Below are 11,271 nucleotides of genomic sequence, written 5' to 3' on the forward strand. Positions count from 1 at the left end.
GTTTAATATTCTCAAATTTTACTGACACATATTGTTTGTCAGTTTATAAGTAAAACTTAATCTGATAGACAGTTTTTCAAACATAAAGTTCATAGTCTTGGCTGTAGGTAATCGAGTGCGATCAAACGTTTACTATTTTTGGGGGGATTAGGAAGAGGGTAATATATGATGGTGACTACATGTCATTGCCACTGATTTAGAAATCAGATTGGTTCAGATTAGTAGATGGAATGAACACTGATAACACCCTTCTTAACTCTCAATCAGCTTAGAAATTGTGCATTATAAATATGTATTGGTTCAAGAGTGCATAATCTAGAACAGATATTTCTTACAGATGATAGCCTGCGTATGATGCCACACCTATTTGGAACTTATCCCCTGTGATCCTTTGAGGTTAGTGTAGTGGAACATCAACCACCTCAATAACCATAAACCACTGCTGCTAGAAACAAATTAGTTTACCTTATTTTCTATGAAAGAGTGCATATCAAACGTAGTACTTGAAATTCAGAGAGCTCAAACACAGAGGCAAATATTTTTTAATATTGATTGCATTTGCAGCAAATTGTATTTTAGAGCATCATTCAGACTTCACAGGCTATCAATACATTTTCATCATATAAAACACGAGTTAGGGTGAGAAGCAATGCTCAAGCACCTCACAACACTACAGAAACTAGTATAAAGTGTCTGAGACTTGTACCATAAAAAAAGCTTGAACTGACTTTAAAAACCACCACATTCTGAAAATTAATTCCCTTTCAAACATGACAACAATTCTGTAAGTAAACAAATGAATTGCACAGTAAACACCTGTATGCATTTGTTTTATTTATTGAGTCGTCCAACTACAATAATTATGTTTTTGAATAATTTAAATTAATTATACTTGGATCTATATTATATTTACATTAAAATTAAGGGCCAACATTCTCAAATTTGATTCATGTGAAAGTTTTAAGTTGGATTCTTTTCATTTTAAAACAAAATTGGAATAGAATGTATTTAAACAAATGCACTTCTTTTCTATTCATGAATATGCATTCTGTGTTCTTGGTTGCTTTCTAAACAATAATTGGGTTATTCCTGGAATATAATTTGATCCACATAATATGTGATTACTCTGCTTTCATAGTAGTATTACTCTCGTTATAGACATAAACATATCTTTTTCAGTCAGATTCAAAGAATAACATGAATTTAGAAATAATACTTAGGACCGAGCCTTCTTTAGAATGTTGAACAGAATGAAAATAGCAGGCTGCAGATTTCAAACTAACAATGAAGGCATGTTCTGGGCATGACCTAGGTTAACATTTTTAGAAACAGGACTTTCTAATGTATTTCATGGGACAGGGTGTATCTATTTTGTCTCTTTCTGTGAATCAGCTGATGAAGTTAGAGAGTGCAGTGTAGTTAAACAACTTTATATTTTATTTGTAGAAGAAAGAAAACTGATTCACTTTGGTAAAGGTAAAATGCCTTATTGTGAAATTGAGGACATGCTCATTAATTCTTTAAAATCTCAACTTCTTGAATTTGTTTCATTTGTCTCAAAAGTATACCTCTGCATGTCATCCACGTAACATGCTTGAATCATAGTCGTGAGGATTTAGTTTGGAACACATTTTGAGATGCCGAGTGTATCACAGGTGTGTACCATCTATCTTCTAATGTATTTACAAAGGCTTGCAGTGAAGCTAATCAAGAGAGTCTTTGACCATCTTCAAGATGCCCTTGAGCAATTCTTCGTTAAATTAATTTCCTAGAGTGTATGTCTTAAGAAAGCTAGTGTAAATCTGAGATGCTCATGGGCATATTGCTATTTGCTTCTGATGAGAAAGTTGTGAATTTGCCCTTAGGCATTTACATCCCACAAAATAAAACAAATTATTTATTTGACAAAAGGTTTTAGCTGTACTAATTGTATACAAAGATGCAAAGCAGACCAAAGGCCTTGAAAAAGATCATCAGTGTAAACAATAAAGAACAGATCCACAATGATATGAAGGAGCAGTACAGTAAGTTTTAGAACTTAAGTGATAAAATTAGTTGCATTTTGAGTCCAAATTCTCCAAGTGTTAATGCGAAGCTAAGATAACAAAGGGATCATGTCATATTTTCTTATATTTGAGCCAATTCACACTCTTCAAAACACTGGTTTACCGTTTGTGGTTACTGTACAAGTCAACATCTTTTTATGTTGTGATTAACTGTGTTTTGCAAAGGACCCACATCCGAGTGTAGTGTTCTTTTCTTATTATATGAATGGAAAGTATGTGACTACTTCCAAATTAGGATAAATGAATGATTGTATGACAAAAATGCTAAAGAAAAAGAGACGCCAGACTGACATTTTCAAGTTGATATTTGAGTTGAGGAAAAAAGTTTAACAAAGACCATGGCAAGATTACCTTGCAGGCACACCTCTGATAAACCATTGCCTTGTTTTGTGCAAGCTAGCCTTCAGCTCTTAAAGTGTATGGGTGTACATCAACACACATCAGGGGACCAGGTTGCTGCCTTCGCCCATTAAAACTATATTCACTACTTGGCTTACAGGACTGTCATGTTGTGATCCTATTTCACCTACGAGAACTATCATCGATGCACCACTGTTCATCAATAAAGCTACCAAGCAGTCAATGGGATTCTTGGACATTGTAGTTATATCATCATCTTCAGCAGAGCAAAGGGTTAAGAATTAGGAATGTTTGGTTTCTCTCTTATTACGTTGCGTGCCATCACAGAGCATAAGTACTTCCATATTCAAGAGGATCGCATGCAAGTGATTGACCCGGGCTGCTTTCATGTGGTCCTCATTCTTCTGTCCTGGATCTTCAAATTCATGGGAAATCTACATCCAAGGGAAGGAGTGATGCCTAGACGATGTTGTAAATGTCTTGCGTTGGGCACGGAACCAGAATAATTCTTGTGCAATGGAAAATAGGTCACAACATGGACACAGTGACTTTACAGTGCACGTGAAAACTTTAATTACACAGAACACTACAGATTTCAGCTCTGGCAAATAATTTGTTTATGTTATGATTTCCAACTGTTCTGCTGTGCATATATAAAAAACATCTTCTGCTTCTGAGGTGCTGTACATTGAGACTCTTTCTCCAACCAGTGAGACAGGAAGGGGTTGCAAGACATTTTGAAAACATTGTACAAAATCGATCTACTCTATCTCCATCACTGCTACCCCTGACTTATATGTTTGTAGAATGATGCCCTCCGTCCATTTGTACTCTGTCTCCCCTTGATTGGACATTAGCTTCTGCAGGACTAACCATAACTTTTTTTTTGTTGGGTTGCCGCTTCCACGTTTTCTTACTTGAGATTTGTTTTAGCTAGTTTTCATCTTGTTTCTTTTTGACAACACACACATGTTGTCTCTGCCCAAAACCTGACTTCGATACCAAAAACCAAATATCCTGACTAAAAATATGAGCAAGCAAATGGAAAAAAACTATAAAAAAACAACAAAAGTGGACTCGTTCAGCTTTATTAACATTTTTCATTGTTTCTTGCGACTTGTGTCTCGTCATTTGTAGTATTGAGATGAACATTTGATAATGAATGTTCTTGTATATTCAGAGAAAAACCAAAAACGGTCTGAATTTAATAGTGTTTATATAAAAATAAAAACCCTCTTAGCACGCCAATAGAATGATGGTTTAATACATTCTATTCTATGTGACCGCAACTCATCATTTCTACATAGGTTCTAACTCCGAACTACCTACATCAGTTTTTTTCTTGCATTTGTGAATTTAGTTCAAGAATGCTAGAGAAGTGTAGTTGTGCACTTTTAATTTCTTTCTTCCTGTTTCACGATGTTAATAAAGTGACAGTAATCATTTTGTAAGCTAAAAATATGAAAAATGAAAAAAAGTTGGAATAGTTAAACATAAATAGGTACATCATAACATGTACGTTTAATAACTTTTATGAGAACCCAGAAATAAATTGTTTTTCCTGTTTTAACTTTGTTTTATTGCCTGCAGAGTGCCCTCACATGAATAGAAATGTACTAATTTGCAATTACCTCTGAGTGATCCGAGCATTAGATTGAGCTGAGAAAGATGCAGTGATGTATGTTGAAGAAAGTGGCCTGCTGGTTTTCTGCCTTACCCTGTTTTCGTCATGAACGGTATAGAACTGCAGATTACTTTTGAAAGTGAGGCCTGTTGTGCATATGTTGCATTTTTAACAATCAATAGTTATAGGTGCAATAAATGTTCAGTCACTTAAATATTTGCTGCCCTTATGAAATACGCACACATCATGAAATGATATCTCCAGGAGACCCTTACAATGTGTATGTATATATCATACTTATCTGACTTGGTCCCGCGACTGTGCTTAACAGGCAATTGCCTGCCAAGAGCAGATTACGCATGGGGCCCATGGAAGCCAGTGAAGTGGAACCCACTATCAGAGGTAAAAACAGGGAAGAAAAGAGTACAAAGCAAACAGAGTATTAGAAGTGATAAGTCCATCGTATAGAGTGATGTAGTTTATCCATAAACCTAAAAGACCTGGATGCACACCAGCCTCGATTACACCCTCACCCGAACAAGTCCAAGACAGCCGCTGGACTGTACTGAAGGTGGCGGCATCCCTTTGTGACACCCAGGGCGACCATTCAAACTCCTCATCGTCGTGTTTGGGATGAGGAGCTCTTGAGCTTCCTCCTTGCCAGATATGGACTTGCCCTGTACCCAAACAGTGGCCTATATTGTATAGACTGATCAGTCACTCCATGCACAAAGCTCCTGTTGGAACTTGATTCTAATATACTGGCCATGCCAGCCTTGGGCCCCGATGTCCATTCTGATCTGGGCGGTAGCCGTTCCCTCACACTCAGTTTGTTCTACCAGAAACTTCTTCCTGGGAAACACCTAGATGCCTCTTACCTCGCCTCGCTCCTTTCCTCCCCCACAAGATCAACTGGATAAGTTGTTTGAGTATTAGGCAGACCCTCCAGAATTTCGCGATTTCGCGATTCATGGAAAAATCGCGAAATCGGCCGACTAGCGCAAAAGCCGCGATATTTACAATTATCGCCGCGATATTTGCCACAATCTATTTTCAAAACAAACAATTCCCGTTTATTGGCTGTGCGCACACACACGTCACTACATGCCGCCGTCCAATAGCAGCTACGTCTCTCCACTAGACTTCCAGCGTCGCAATAATGCCGCTAAATTTCCACTTTTGTGCCGCTAAATTTAAATTTTTGTGCCGCTAAATTTGCAAATCTATGCCGCAATATCCTGGGGGGTCTGATTAGGCCTTGGCCTAGCTGCCCACAGAATTGTTGTTTTTTGTTGTCTAACTAACTCTCGTACATTGTTGACCACATCCCCACTTCACTGCCTCCTCAGTGGGCCCCCTCTCAACACTGCCTTCTTCCCCCTGACCAAGCCACAGAGGCCTCCATATGGGAAGAATGGGTAGGGTACCTCACCTTAATCCTATGACACCCTGGTCTTATAATGTGTTATCCTGGAATATCTGTGGGATGTACATGTTGGTCAAACACGATAATGTTCATACATTTCTTAAGCAGTAGGGAGTACATATTGCGCTGCTAAAGGAGTCACACTTCACTCAAGTTGAAGGGGCTCGCCTTCAGAAATGGTGGAGTGGTCAAGTCTACACAACTAACTATTCAGGATACACTAGGGACACACTAACTTGGGTGCGAACAGGGACCCCTGTCCAGATACTGTCAAAGGAGCTGGACTCTAAGGGCAGATTTGTCCTCCTTGAAATGCACCTGAATGGCAACCCCATCCTGATAGAAAGCTTATATGCTCCTAACATAAATCAACCTTAGTTTCTGCAGCAATTATCCCTTAGTCTAGCTAAATGATCTCACATTCTGTGACTCCTGGGAGTGTACTTTAACACTATACTGGACCCTATTCTAAATGGATCAGCCCGCCACATCCCAAAGACCCTACAATCACCACTTAAAAAAAACCAGTAGCTGTGGCTACAACAATAGTCCTTGACAGACAACTGGCATTTTCAAAACCAAGGTGTCGGACTCTACTCCTTTTACTCTACAGTGCATAAGGTATGTGCATGCCTGGATCGTAGAGTTTGCTGGCACTCTATTTGTACCTTTATTATCTTACCTGATTACCAGGGAGAACTCTACAAACATAACCCCCTGCTACTGGGCCTGCAATGGGGTAGGCTACCGTCCCTTATTCCGACATAGCGACTGCAACCCTCTACTCTCAAAAACGCATTCTGGGAGTCCCTGGCCCCTATCATCCAGGACTTCTTTGAACATAATAAAGGCACGGTCTGGTCTGTGGTCGTAGAATGGGAGGCCTTCAAAGTGGCAATCCGAGGAGAGTGCATACAAACACTGATCAGAGTCAAATATGCACTCTGAAATCGAGACACAGCTGAACTAGACTACATAGAAAAAGAAAAGTGAGTAGCCGGGGACACTTAGCTTAGATTAGAATAGATTTTTATTTATTAGGCTCACAAATCATCCCCCGGGGTCTCTCAGCGCCAAAGCCGTCAGATACAGGCCACAATTCCCTAAGATGATTAAAGATCGAACAACCATGTGTTCAGGAGTTTCTTGTAAGAGATGAAGTCTGAGCAAGAGCAAAGAGGCAAGGGTAAGTCATTCCGGTTTTTGGGAGCTAAAATGGAAAAGGAGCAGCCACCATATCTGGCTGTACGGATATGTTTGGGGTACAGCAAGTGTAGCTCACTAGATATGAGCCGGCATACCGGGATATATGGCTGCAGTTTGTGTTTAAAATAACATGGTCCCTTCCTGTGCAGTGATTTAAAGAACAAACACCATATGTTTATAGAGCGCACACTTTTTTATGGGAAGCCAATGCAGGGTACGTTATAAAGGTTCAGATGGAGATCACGGAGGAAGATTACAGATGAGGCACGCTGCTGTGTTCTGTATCACCTGAAGTCTGGAAAAGAGGCCTTCATTCATAGTGACTGTAAGGGAATTCCCATAGTCCAGATGGCTCACTATCAATGCCTGGACTAGGGTTTTCCTGGCATGCACAGAAGCCCAGTGAAAAGCTTTCCGAAGCATGTGCATCAGGCCGAAACAGGTTCCAGAGATAGTTTTAACATGCTCATTCATGGAAAGTTTATCGTCCAAAAGACAATCCAAGTTCGTATGGGCACTAGTCAGCAGATCAGAATGAGTGAGCCTTCACAAAAAGTAAGACGTCCGTCTTACTAGTGTTGAACTGAAGGAAATTAGCTGTCATCCATGATGCAATTTTAACATACAGTTTTTAAATTTGATTTTGATAAGTTCCAGATTAGAATCCAAGGTGATGACAAGTTGCGTGTCATCAGCATATGAAATTGTATCGAAACCACATGACCTAATAAGCCTGGCCGGGCAGCCAGATATATGTTAAAAAGAGTATGGCTCAAAATCGATCCCTGTGGCACCCCTTTATCCAAGAACATGGTTTTAGAATGATGGGTATCTATTTGCACTGTGTAAGTTTGCTCTGATAAAAAGTTTTACACCCATTTCCAAACTTTACTGCTGACACCAATCTCCTCCAATCTCTGGATTAGAATTGGGTGGGAAATGGTATCAAACAAGAGAGTCCACATATCCGAATTCCCTTGATCTAAGGCAAGTCTGATTGTGTCTGTAACCTCCATTAACGCTGACTCCGTGCTATAAGAGGCTGGGAAACCTGACTGGGAGGAATCTAACAGGGAGTTGGATTCTAAAAAGACACCAATTGATGGTTTACCAACGACTCTGTAACTTTGGAGATGAAAGGGAGCAGTGATATAGGCCTATAATTTTGCATGTCTAGGATCAGCCATAGGTTTTTTAAGACTAGGTCTGATCCATGCAGTTTTCCACTCAGATGGAAGAGTTGCCAATTTAATCAAAAGATTGCATAGGTCTGGAATGGGGCAATAAATATTGGAGCCAGAGTGTCAATAATGTAAGGGGGGCGGTATCCAATGGGGATCCAGATTTGAACCTATTTGGCCGATCCAATACTTGATATGGGGTGGTAGAATAAAAAAACTCTAAGGTGGTGGACTGGGTGTTAGCTGGGACTTCAGGAGAAGCTAGTTTTGTCAATGCCACATTATTTGAACGAGTTTGGTAAATATTCTTGCAATATCATTACAGAGTGTCTGAGATGCTGGGATGGTAGAACTACAGATAGTCGGATTGGTTAATTCTCTTAAAATTTTATTAAGCTTTTTTGAAAAATTCTTTGCAGAGTTTATTCTGTCAACAATGTTGGTCCTTCTTTTAGTATTGGAGTTTTTTAGATATTTTCTTAATGCAGATTTATAAATGAGTTTATCCCCATCTGATTTAGACTTTCTCCATTTGCGCTCATGTTTCCTACATATGGATTTTTCCATCTTTAGGCATGCAGTGTACTAAGGAGCAAGAAGATTTTTTGTTTTCATTTTACTTAGTTTCAGGGGGACAATAGTATCTAGGGCCTGCATAGACGAGTCCGCAAAAACCTTTAAAGTGAGATCCATGTCTTCTTACTCCCTCAAAGAAGGGGAAATAAAAACAGGAGAGAAAGCAGAAGGAACTACCTTCCTCCAAGGTTTGGTAGATTTTAAACATTTGAATAAACCGCACTAGGCTCCTCCCTTCCATAGAGTCCACTCCGGGAATTGGGGGCTCGACTTCTAGAGTACAACCATTACAAAGATTACGCAGCATACTCTGCCAGAATACATTCAGAAGGGGATTGATTGGGCAGATTATTAGTGTGGTTGGCTAATAGGGACACTAGACTTCTACCTGGGACCACACTCTGAGGTCCGGATTGTGGTCTCCTTCATACACAACAGGCAACACATGACACCTTTCCCTCTTACCATACCGATCTGTACAGATCTCTACAGATGGCTCAGCTGCTAACCATACAACCTTCTTGGAGCCGATGCTCCTCCCTAGAATCTCTGTGGTAAAACGGGAGGGCCTTCATATCCCCCTAACTGTTCAGGAGCTGAAGGTTAATCGCCGGGGACAGATGGTCTCCCAGATTAATTTTACAAAGCTTTCAAAGGCGCACCAGCTCCCAATATGCTTCAATTATACAAGACGTCACTTACTTTCACTTACTTCTGGGAGCCTTCCCGCCACGCTTAGGGAGTCCTCTGTGGTGTCACTATTGAAACCTGGGAAGGAACCTCTAGATGTTACTTCCTATCACCCTATTGCAATATTAAGTATAGACTACAAAATTCTGAACTTGATACCGGCCCAGAGAGTGCAGCAGATATTACCACAAGTGATCCTCAAGAATTAGAATGGGTTTATCCCAGAGAGTAATACCTCTATGCGTATTTGTTGCCTCTACTGGATAATGGAAGCAGTGCAAACTATATAGGCTCTTATTTGCAGTCTTGGAAAAGTTTGCTTCGGCCCCTTTAGTACCAGGCTAATCCACTTACTGTACACCTCTCCCACAATGCAAACTCTTTTTTTTTGGGTGGGGGGGCTCCCCGATCCCATCCAGGCCACGTGTGGCACCAGAAAGGGCTGTCATCTCTTTGCCCTGGTGATGGAGCTACTGGTGGACACGGCACGGACAAGGATAGAGGGTGGGGAATTTCCCTACCGGACAGCCCCTATGAAATCTCTTTGTTCATGGGTGATGTCCTCTTATACTTGAGGGACGTGACCTCTGACCTTACACCTGTAGCTGCTCTCCTGACTGAGTTTGGCTTGGTGGCCGGACTTACCGTCAGCTGGAATAAATCCTGCCTTTTTCCACTGACACCTGGGGCGGTCCCGTGAGGAGTCGACCTGGAGAGGGGTGTCATGCACTTGGTTCAATCCGTTACCTAGGGATACAGATATACCATACACTCCCAGACTTGCTTGACAGAAATATTATGGCAGCCATCACACTTGCCCTTTTGGAAGTTTCTCCCCCTATCAGTGGCAGGCCAGATAGCCATTGCTAAAATGATGCTACTCCCTATTCTCCTTTATTACTTCATAAATCTGCTGGTGATTCTACCTCGATCCTTCTTCCGAGAACCTTCACACTCTCCTGCAAAAACTCTGATTGCATAGTTCACAGAGACAAGTGGCACTGCATAAGCTCCAACTCCCAATGAACTGGGGGTCCCCACGGACTCCCAATTTTGTATAATATTACCTGGCTGCCCAATTGCAATGGCTTACATATTGGGTGGCGGCCGGTTTCTGGAAGACACATGCTCAGTCTGTCCCCTATTGACCCATGAGGCTCTCTTCAGACTCTACACCCTAACACCCGACCGCCCCAAGATGCCACTCTCCTTTGCAGCCAATTGATGATGTTCGAGACCCTAATGGAGCTGTATGCCTTTCCGAAGTTCAGTTTCTCCTGTACGCCACCCTGAAAAGTGCCCTAGGGGACGTATAGGCAGCACACCAGACCGAACCAGAAGCACACCAACTTTTGCAAACCATGTACACAATGAAAAATCATCGCAAATTAATTCACTGGCTTAACAAGGCTTTAATCACACAGACATTGTTTCATCCCCTGAGGGACACCTGGGAAACAGATTTTGACAGGCTACTAAAAGACAAAGAATGGGAAAGAGCCCTGGCATACCCGTGATGGGTGTCACACAATGCCCATCTGAAACAAATTCAATTCTATAATCTTCATAGGGCATATCTTGCCCCTAAACTGTTTACCCGCAAATTCCCGGGTACTTCTGAGAGTTGTGCCAAGTGCGGTACTCCAGGAGCAGATTTGAGACATATGCTATGGGACTGTCCACAAACTCAGCATTACTGGAACACAATATTATCCAAAACAGGAAAAATCACGGAGATCACAGGCATCTGATTGTGGGAGGCAGGGGCTGTAGGCCATCTACGTGAGACCATGAAAACCTACAATTGTGGCCTGGTTCCTGGACCTAGCCCTTATCGTTGCTAAGAAACTGGTCACAATGTACTGGAAACCTTTACCCTGACTAGCCCAGAACACTGTCAGTTCATATTCACCTGGGTGAAAGCTGAGGGAGTGGCCTTGCAGAGAGATGAGGCCAGAGGTATACACCACTGTGTAGTGGTCCAAGGAGGAAAGGCATAACTTTCCTGGCTAATTGATACCCCCCCGAATCATCTTCTGGCACTGCATCTGTGAAGTCCCTACCCCCATACACCATGCCGCATGAAATTTCACCCGAGGGGACCAAGAGCTGAATGTACAACATCTACTCAACCCTAGTCTA

This window comes from Triturus cristatus, chromosome 4_2 (genome assembly GCF_964204655.1).
Source record: "Triturus cristatus chromosome 4_2, aTriCri1.1, whole genome shotgun sequence".
Classification (NCBI taxonomy): Eukaryota; Metazoa; Chordata; class Amphibia; order Caudata; family Salamandridae; genus Triturus; species Triturus cristatus.